The 10,930-nt window shown below is 39.4% G+C and overlaps 1 long non-coding RNA gene across 1 annotated transcript; it reads left to right on the top strand.

The window, feature by feature from the left end:
• The first annotated feature begins 6,124 nt into the window (after nucleotides 1-6,124).
• LOC124068571 lies at nucleotides 6,125-7,874 on the top strand. The gene is made up of 3 exons (XR_006844939.1): nucleotides 6,125-6,436; nucleotides 6,571-6,682; nucleotides 7,510-7,874. It is a non-coding gene; the product is annotated as an uncharacterized LOC124068571 (long non-coding RNA).
• Nucleotides 7,875-10,930: the final 3,056 nt, after the last annotated feature.

Here is a 10,930-nt window from a genome sequence, read left to right as displayed (position 1 = left end):
AGCCTACCTGTGGATATGCATCATGGGGCTTTAAATCTGCACCCAATCTCCCACTGTCCTGCCCCTGCAGCTTTTTCTATCAAACGGCAGCTATTTGGCACACTTCTCACGAGGGGGTGCTCCTCTATGCTCTAGCTGCAGTCGGACAGTTGACCCCCTAGCCAAGGTGCCTCTTCTAACAGGTCTCAATGTTTTATTCATGGTACCTGTAGAACACAGTAAACTGCTAGACCAGAGCCAAAACAAAACGGCTCAGTCATCTCAGGAGAACCACTTTTTCCTGTTGAAATAACATACCTCACATCTCTGTTGTGGCAGTGCTGTGATCCTCATGCCACACAACACGCATGCTGTGACGACTAAATCCATTTCACTGGGTGGTTGCAAATAAAAATATTTGAATCTTTCTTTTTTTATTTTTAAATTCTGTTTGACTAAAAATATATTGTTATTTCTTGGATGTTGTCAAGAATAGATTATTTACATATTTCTAAAATAGCCCTGCTATTCTGCAGTTAAGCACTAAGCAAATCAATTAGAACATTTCTGGGTTTCTGGCCTCATGAACTACTTTGTCATTTGAGAACATATATTTGCTTCTTTGGCAAGAATTAGGTAAAACTGATCTCACTATATATGCGTATCTCTCTTTGTTTGTTGTTCTATTGCTATTATTATGTTAAAACCATACAACTGAAGAAATGCAACTTCATTCCCCTGTATGCGAAATACTGTATATGAAGAGAAGTTTACCATCTACCTTGTATATATGGGAAATACAGAGAGCTTTAGTCATTGCATCTGAGCAAGTCTCTGCTCCACTAGCTTCTGTAACTCAGTGTAATCTCTCATCCAACATTCCTTTCCTCTTTCACTCTGAAAGATGCTACAGCATCCGCTGCAGCTCCTGCTATTAGAAACCAAAGCCTTTGTGATTTTAAGAAAAAAACAATTGCTTTACGAACACACAAAAAATAAAAATGCCATGACAAATTGCAAGCACAGCAACACAGGTAAAACTTGTGTCATTATAACTTGGTTTTCACCAAGTTTGTTTTCTCATTTTTTATCAATGATCTCTGTCGCTATCTAAAAATGTTTACAAAGTTTCCTCTTCCCTGTTATTATGTCATGTTATTATTACACTTATCCATGGACCCCTTTTTTCTGTCCATTAAAAAGTGCACAGAAATAGAAAAGTTACCCTTCTTATCTAGACATGTGACAGATATTTGTGGGGTTTTAACTGGTAGTTACAGATTCAGTTTAGCTCTGTAAGGCTGCACCTACCATTAGTTTATCTTAGCTTAGCTGGAAAACATTTTACACTGCTTGTGAAAGGATTAAACAAACATTATATTAGTGAACTTGAGAAGGGCTGGTAGATGTATTTGTTTCCTGATGGTAGAACCAGGGTGTTATTCTGTTTTCCCATCTTCACAATGCTATTTTACTGTTAGCTGTTAGGCAACTCTATTGGGGCTATTTTGGGTGAACTTACTCACTTTAATGAGTTGGTCTACCTTTGGCAAAATATTTGTAGTTGCTTTCCTGCTGAGGGGCCTATTTAAGAGAAGCTTAATGGGCCTACCACGCTCATATCTGTAATAAGGCTTTGTCCAGCAGCTAGTTAACTCACCTTGGCATAGAGACAGGAAACAGCTGCTGCTCCTAGTCAAGAAAAAAGATACATGAAACATCATTCCATGTTAAACCATAACCTTGTTGTTGTTTTTGCTCTTTGGTTTTAGTATGGATCACACAGCCATACAGCCAGACAACCTGTTTCCACTGTTTCCATTACCTGATACTAAGCTAAGCTAATCCACTACTGAATATAGCCTTATATTTGCCAGGCATAAAGTAAGAGTGATATTTATCTTAACTGTTGGCAAGTTAGTGAAAAAACAGGCTTCTCAAATTATTAAACTATTGCTTTGAAAACAGGGCAGCTATAGCCGTTACAAAGAAGAAAGCATGCCTCTTTCACATCTCCAACCCTGATCTTTCAAGACAATCACTGGATTTGAGCCAGTGGCACTTTTGATCACAAAATTTATTCTTTCTCATGGAAAATGCAAGAATATCTCTTGTGATCAGTAACACCCATACGACTGGATCACAGGTGATTAAGCAGAGTGCATAATGCACCTTGTGCGTGACAGCCGCATATTGTGGAATCATTGAAATTGATACAACGTCAATGTTCAGTAATCACAGAGCTCCCTGTCTCTTCTCCTTGATCATTCAGAGTGAATCATAGTCAGTCTTTGATCAGTCTCTGGTGCTGTAACCAGGGACTGACAAAAAGAGACAGGCAGTACCGAGGAGAGGACAGACACAGCCATGTATTTACCCCTGCATTTCAATTTCACTAATGATTATTCACGTCCAGTCACTGTATAACAGCTTGGAGGAAGCCAAGTACTGAGCCTTTATTACAGGAGATCTGAGTGAACATTATTGCTTTTGCTGCATGAAACAAACGCTTCAAGCAATTATAATGATTATCATTATCTGTTGGGAGACATGCTCGATGCAAATTGGTTCTATGTCAGTAATTAAAAGATGCACCCCTTTTTTTAGGAGCAGGGGAGGGGGGTGACTGAAGTTTTCATGGTGCTTTTAAAAATAAAAAGCCTCAGTGACTCTGTGCAGAATTTTAATTTCCAACTCATGCAGAAGAGTTTGACCCCTTCTCTCAAAAGGTTCTACATTTGAATGTTATCACCTTTCACAATAGCTAATTGCATGACAAAAAACAGTAAAAGGGAAATTTTGCAAGCCAATTTAAGTCTTTAAACTTTAAAAGGCTGACCAACACAAGAAATGTATCGTCCAAGTCAGGTCTGAGCTGTGTAATTGTACTTAACATAGTTCTTTTCTTTCTAATTTTCTAATTCATTCTCTGGAAATGGCCCAAGATTGTGTGTGGCAGTGTGTAACAGTTTAATTTCCTCTGCATGTCAGGCCAAGAGAAAGTAGCTGCAGTAAAGCAATGCATCTAAACCATCCCATAGTAGCAACCTTCCAGTTACAGTAATACGACCAGCCAGTCCAGGTGTGAGTTTATGTATACATTAAATTGCACATTAATTTTTACCACCATGCACTGCTCTCAGTGGGGTTTTGCTGTGACAGAATGGGGTTAGGCACAGCATGACCAAAAGGATAGCTACAGTAAAAAGCAATCATAGGAAAGCCTAACAGCAGATGCTGTCATAGAAGACTACTATTTGTTTACATCTGTCCTGTCCTCTTACACAAAAACAGTCCTGTACAAAGTTTCCTTCACTTCATGTGGAATGGAAACTTTTGATGGGATTGTTTCAGAGCATTTTTAAATTTTGGCAGGCAATTATGTTTACCAGGCCAAAATTAGTGCTAAGAATGCCATACTTTTATGCTTCAAAAGTGTACACATACTTAAGAAATGCATATAGTTCTGTCAGTGTTTTGTTTTGATCTTTCTAGTGCTTTTAACACAATCCAGTACAGGCCTTTCCTTCCCAGCCGCAAAAACATGCTGTTTTCATCTCCCATGATAAATTAGGTTTATGACTATCTATCAGCTAGACCAAAATGGTACTGTATATACACAGCCCCCCAAGCACAGCCTATACTGTCCCTGTTTCAATTTAGCTTGTGCACTGCTGACTCTAAATGCAACCAACTTTACAAACTTTCTTTCTTTCTTTCTTTGTACCACTGAGTCTATCTCTATATTTATTTTTTTTAAAGTGCTCTTAAAAATCATTTATAAAGCAGAAGCCTCAGAGTGTCACAGACAAGTGATGGAAAATAAAACTCTTCTAATTACTCTGACAATTTTGAGGTCACAAGTGGAAGTGAGTGGGAAAATCCTTTATCTGCAGGTGAGTATTCTTCATGTGCTTAGAGGGGAAATAATGGCAGAGCTGTAGATGAAAGGAATTACACGCCAGCCATCTCACAGCAGAGAGAGCGAGAGAGAAGGTGATGAAGGTGAAAAGAGAAAAGAAGAGGATTGTAAGATTGATGTGAAGTTGGAGGACAGTAAAGACAGAGTGGGAGTGGAGGAGGTGGGTGGGTTGGTGGGGCTGTTACTTGGGTGCAGGCAGAGGGGGAGGCAGAGAAAGTGTGAATTCATGGGATATTAGATGTCCTGACCTGGCCAGTGGAGGGCGTGAGGATGGATTGGCCACCACGGACCAACTGAGAAAGTAAGAACAAGAGAGACAGAGAGATGGGGTGATGGAGGTGTGGAGGAAAAAGAAGGGAGTAAGGAGAATATCAATGGCCCGACAGAGACACGTATGGATTTCTCTTCCGTCTCTTCAGAGCCTAACTTTACAGCAGTGCAGGAGCGGATCGAATTGGGAGGGAGAGAAAAAGTGCCTGCTGATCCTCCCCAGAGAAATCAACACTTATGCATGAAAAGCTTCTTTGACTGTTAACTTTGTTTCCTTGCTCATTGTTCAATAGAATGCACTTGTTTTTTTCATGTCCTTCTGTTTACAAGTCGGCAATAAAAGCAACATAAGGTGGTGACAGAAAATAATGAATACCACATAAATGATAAAAAGCCAGCCCATGCCTTAGAGTGAACTAATAATAAAAAAGGAAATTTATGAATAAGTGTGGTTATTACAAAGTGCTGCCTTCTGACTATTTGCATAATTCCAATTATTGCACAATGACACAGTTCCTTCCTGATGTGATTTGTGCTGACTGTTAATACCATCAGCATAAACAAAGAAATATCACATTGATTCTCGAGCTGAGTCTGTCAATGTATGCATCAACATCCATATAATGTAAAAAAATGGACGATGGAGAGACAGATGGAGGTTTTCCTCTGGATTGGACTAAAACTGAATAAAACAGAAGATAGCCCATGTCGTGATTATCATCATGATGATGGTCATGTGACTGTTTGTCAGCCACTGTTTCAAAGGTTAAGATTAAAGATTTCATCTTTAAAGCAAAGAGTCAATAAAAATATACTGTGTCATTTCATCATAACTGTCATTTGCAGATGACAAAGCTCCAGAATAGTTGCAAAAAAGATCTTGTAGCAAGATTGTTTTTGTTGTTTCCAAAAAACTCTGAAAACACAGCACGCGTAATAGCTTTTTGGAGCTTTTGAATCTGTCACGATGAAGGTTTTGATATGGTTGAAACTCAGAACAGCTCCTCAAAGGACCTTGTAGTGATAATGTTACTTTGAATACTGTTTCTAAGGTAAACAATAAACTTTAGAAGTTATAGAACAGAACAGATAAAAAATAAATTCTAAAAGAATAGAATAAATTACAAAATAATCTCACCACAAGGTCCTTTTTGAACACACCACATGATTTCCAACATGACTGAAAGCTACTCAATGAATTGGAAAACACTTCTTCTTAACTGCTGCAAGGCTTTCACCCCAAGGCCCATTTATGGTATCTGTTCGTTAGCTTCCGACATATCGTCGTGAAGATCGTGATATATGATCAGTGACCATGGAATGTCAAGCTGTGTGCAAACTTTACTAAACTGTCTGCACTTGCACATGGATTTGTAAACCCTTGGAGGCTTAGGCTATTTTTTGGGCAATTTCACCTTTACTCACAAGTGCCATCTATACATGCTGTGCATTGGATTTTTTCCAATCTAGACTATCTGGATTTGGCATCATTTTATGTGTTAATACTTGCATATATTTTATAAACATTTTTATATAGATAAAAAAAAAATTACATTTTTGCATGTGTCTCACCATGAAAAGCTGCCATCCACACTGAGGGGCTTTGTATAGGAGCAAATTAACCTAATGTGTGGAGAAAACCCACACAGGCACAGGGAGAACATGTAAACTCAGGACCTAGGATTCAAACCTGGAACCCTCTTGCTGTGAGGCGACAGTGCTAACCACTGCACCACCACCACCGCCACCAGTAGACATATCTCTTCATATTTGTGTAGGGAATCTTTCTGTGCCAGATGGGAATTAATACCATTTTTTTCTTTTTTTTTTACTGAAATAAATGTCATTGTTTTATTGTTGATAAAAAAATATGCTTTATTTGAAACAATCATTCAACTTGTACACCTTACACATCTCACAGAACAGAAAATTAGAACAGTGTAGCTGTATCCGTATACTTCTCTCTGCCCTTACTCTGAACTTTCTGTTGTACGACTGTGACCTGACCTGAACGTCAGCTGCGACTGCTTTTGTGCACGCGCATTTACGGCAGCCCACGTGCGCCGGTGACCTCAGCTCTTCGTTTGACAACTCTTGTATCACTGCAAACAGAAGCAACAAGCAAAAAAAAAAAAGTGTTTCTTTATCATTCGAAGTGAGATGCAATGTCAGCCTTATGTTGGACACCATGCAAAAAATTATAATTTCATAACCTGATTATGGACATGTTTTGTCACAGAGAAACACGTGATAGTTTCGGAATCGGTAAGTTCTGTTGCGCCTGGTAGGTAGAAGTGTAAAACAGGTGAGGAAGAAATTAGTGACGGAGTTTTTTTTTCACTTGGAGATCTTTGGGGATGGAGATCTACCATCGTAAAGTTCCGTTTCTGCTCTTTCAGATATGAGTTCCTTATCTGTGCGATCGCAGGTTCGCGTGTAATTCAGACGACAGTGATGGGTGCGCAGAAGAACCAGGGCGCTATGCAGACTGTAACTATGATGAAATTTGAGGTAAATTCAGTTCTTTTTTTCTCTCTCAAACACTTGAACCCACAGACAAGTGCTGACAGGTTGTGCAGTTTCGTGTGATATGCGTTACACCTGCTGTGATGAGTAGCTCGGGAGTAATTCAACAGAGAAGAAGGGCTGTGAATTTGGACGCACTGCGCGTCCTTTGAGCTGTTTTTGTTCCTCATCTGACACGGGGGGGTGGGGGGCATTTTCCAATAGCTATGCAGGTAGTTCCCACTTGCTGAGATTAGATATGTTTAACAGAAACGTCTGTTGCTACCTCAGTGGGTGCTCAGAGCATTAAAAAAAAATTGCATTTCAGAACTTGACCTGGAACAACAATAATTAGAGGGTGGAATGTTATAGTCATTTTGGTGTTTACAATAAGTGTAATGTATGAATTATTGATGTGTTATTGTATTTTTATGTGGATTAGAACTGCTGTGTGTGGCTTAACTGTTTAATTAGTCAGGTGACTGATTGGATACCATATTCACCAAGTCATGGCTGCCAGTGAGTCAGTTTGTGAATTGGTGAAATGACTCTTTAAGCTTTATCTTTTCAGGATAGAATAGAACAGAACAGAGATATGGCCTTTGATCCCCTACAGGGGGGTCGCCTGTGAAGAAGATAATGAGTAAATCAATACGGCTGGTTGTAAAACTCAGGCTAAGTCATGCCTGCTCAGTTGGGGGTAAGCTGTGTCTTATCATCAGCCCTCCAGCACCAGCTGACACCTAACTGCAATGTGTTACATGTGCATGTGTTAGTGTGAGTTTCTCAACCTATGTCACTGTGTGAATTCAAGTACATATGTGCATTTGCAGTGAGGGATATGGAAGGCACTAATATGAGATGAAGGGGTATGTGTGAATTCTTCTCCTGCCACGTCCCTGCTTAAATGCATGACGTCTGCTTGGACAAGGACAGAAGCAGAGCAGTGGGTTCAAATGAAGCCACAGTGCTTTGCTGTGGTAGTCTTGCATGCATAAGGCAATTCTTCCCACTTTGGATATTGAGAGTAAAAACAGTGCTGATCTGTGATTATGGCTTTAAAACAACATTTTCAGAAAATACACTTACTATAGAGTCTGGGAGCTGGCTAAAGTTCCATCTAACTCTTGGCAAGAAAATAAAATATAATATAAATTTAAAATCTATCTCTATTTGATAGAGCTCTGTGTGTGTGGGGTGGGGGCCCAGAGCTACCCTGTCTCAGACATTTGTTTTTGTGCATTTCCTTAGCAGTCAGGGTTACATAGAGAATAACCCTGTGCACCAATTCACATACACATTTTATCTGTGTGCAGTAACATTCGTCATCGAGCTTAAATCACTCCCGAGCAGCATGCGCCGAGCTCCAAATCGAACACAATCATTTGCTCACACTCTTATCAGTAAGAGTTCAGTTAGGGGCTAGGTTCAGTTAAAATATGCTATTTGTCCTTTGGTACACTGGGAAAAAAACAGTTTGACATAATTGGTCATGTTACTTCTTCTTCTTTCTCATTCTATTTGCGTGCTCTTCACAGACAAAACAGTGATTTACCATGTTAAGGTCATAATTGACAGCAAACAAGAGCAGTGAGCAGATTAAAATGCATGGCACAGAAATACTTAAGGTGTTTAAATTTAAGACATATATAACAATACAATCTAAGCTAAGGGAGCAGTGTACAGTAGCTACACAAATGATTGTTTGTGTATTTGATATTTGTGCTGTTTGATCATTTAGTCTGTTTGATTTTCCATTCGTATGAAATCCAGTTAATGACACACTGTTCCAGTTTCAAAGGGAAGACATTTCACGGTTTTGTTCATATATAGAAAAAATATTGCATTTCATTTATAGATTTATAGATTTTTAAAATTAATTTATTATACACATAAGTAATTTATTATACATTTATATTTACAGAACTTCATATCTATTATATGTATTAAAATATACCCTGAGATGTGTTTTTCAAATTGCGGTTCATAACCAAGCCATGAAAAATGCATCACCAACATCATCATCCTGCTTTGGACCCATTTCATATAAGGCAACAAATACTGGAGACCTACATATTTGCTTTATGTTATTCTTGTTCTCTGGTCGCATCAGAGAGATGTCCTGTAAAAATACTTTTAAGAACATTAATAATTCACAACTCTCACAACTCCTCTGTTGGTCCTTATACAATAGGAGAAGAGAAGAGAGGAGGGGAGACCTTGGGTTGGTTATATATTCAGAACAGAGCCTCACTCTAATCCACATACACTCCAGCTCTGTCCCCCATGTGTGCCCTGCCCTTAAGAAGACAAACAATGGATATCCTTCACTCTCCTCTAGATCACCTCTCTCAACACATTATCCTTCATCTTTGGGTCATATTCCCTCTCTTTCTTCATCTCTTTCAAATACACATTTAACCGCATATTTTCATCCTGTCAGTAAAAAAAAAAGAATGTGTTTTGCAAAAAGGCCGCATGAAAAAGATTTCATGCAAAAAAAAGAGAGAGAGGGAGAGAAACCCTGGATCACTTTCTGTTTGTGTAAGAGGGATTTTTAGTTAAGCCCAATTTAACAGTCAGTGAGCTTAAGCAAAGGTGCTCCACACTTTCTATTCTGCAGCATAAACACTCAATATATGCTAAGCCTCATTCTCTTGGTGTGCATAATGCTGCCTGGATCTCACCAAGCTCCCGTGGACCTGCACACATGGCCCTATTCTCCTTACTCCCTCTGCCAATAGCTGCCAAGGCAAATCAATACGTCAATACACATCGCAAATGTTGGGTCTTGACTTTGCAAGGTAATGTCTGCTTGTCTCTGCAATTTCGCTCTGTGCGCAAAAGAAAAAAACAATGTTCCTTCACTCTCCCACGGACATCAGGTGATGAAAAACATCAACATCACAGGTATGTAGTGGCCTCAAATATGACAGGAACATGCTCTCTCTCTCTCTCTCTCTCTCTCTCTCTCTCTCTCTCTCATTCTCTCTATTCATTCTTCACACACTCAACAGAGACTGCTGTGCACAAAACTTCAGTTTTACTTTGCTGTTTCTAAAGTCTGACACCCACAGAGATTGTGATCGGGAATAGAGGGAATACAGTGTTTAAGCACTGTGCTGAGAGGAGTGGGAGGGAAATGCCAAGGAGGAGGAGAAGCGGAGCTCAGCACTAAGAGCCCAGAGACCCCCTGTCTCTCCTAGAGATCGGTTCTACTCTGAAAACTCTATCAACATTTAATCCTGTCTCATAGGGACACACACCCACACAGACACATACAAATGTAAGCACGCAAACACACGTGCGACTGAATTATGCATACACGCACACACTGAGTGCATATTGCACGTAATCACAGCAGCTGCTGGAGCACCCTATCCTCTATGGTAGGACTTGTACTGATGAGTTTAGAAGATTGCTAAATGAAGAATAATGATATTTTTCCACACTTAAAACCATTTTCTTATTATGCACTAGTTCCAGCATGCATATCACAGCTGAGTTGGCTAAGGGACTGATCGCTTGCCAAGAGCGCATGTTGAAAGGAGTCTTTTGCAAAACATATGAACCCTCTCCCAGTAGAGTCCTTGCACAGTACAAAGTATGTGACAGATGAGTAAAGCTGGAACATTCTGAAACATGTTCAAGAGAAAGGCTGCCCTACCTTAATATCTGAATATGCATGAGGTTTTTAAATTAGCAAGCTTTTTTTTCCCACATAAATACATGCGTGCTGCCTCTTCAGTTGTCACACACTGTTCACATACAGCAATCAACAGCTCACAAAAACTTTCAAGCACGTTCAGTTTTCATATTTTATTTATATATAATTTTCTATCATCAAGCACAAGGAGCATGAAGCAAGTTTGATCTGAGTTTTTTGAAAGAGGTTTCATGAATAAGGGCACTAGGGACAGAGCAAAAAACCCTGTCATACACCAACACTGTCTGAAACCCATCAAGGTTGCTTTTTCTCCAGGGATTGTTAGTCACAGCCACTCTCACTGTCTTGTCCTGTTTTGATCCAGGTTTAGCCCTCAACAGCTTTTTGGATGATCAGTGATATCGCTGCAAAAGTTGACTCATGAATAATAACGTTTTCAAGTGAAGGAAATTAATTCTTTGGCACCATGTCAGTACCTACACTTGGAGTAAACACAACATTGACATTTTTCCAATTTTAGGTGAAATTACCATAAAGGAAACTGCTGTTGCTGTTAAAAATTATTGCGAGCTACTCCTACTGGCACC

Source organism: Scatophagus argus, chromosome 12 (assembly GCF_020382885.2).
Source record: "Scatophagus argus isolate fScaArg1 chromosome 12, fScaArg1.pri, whole genome shotgun sequence".
Classification (NCBI taxonomy): domain Eukaryota; kingdom Metazoa; phylum Chordata; class Actinopteri; family Scatophagidae; genus Scatophagus; species Scatophagus argus.
Note: the sequence above shows the minus strand (reverse complement) of the source record. Positions and strands in the feature narration are given on the sequence as shown.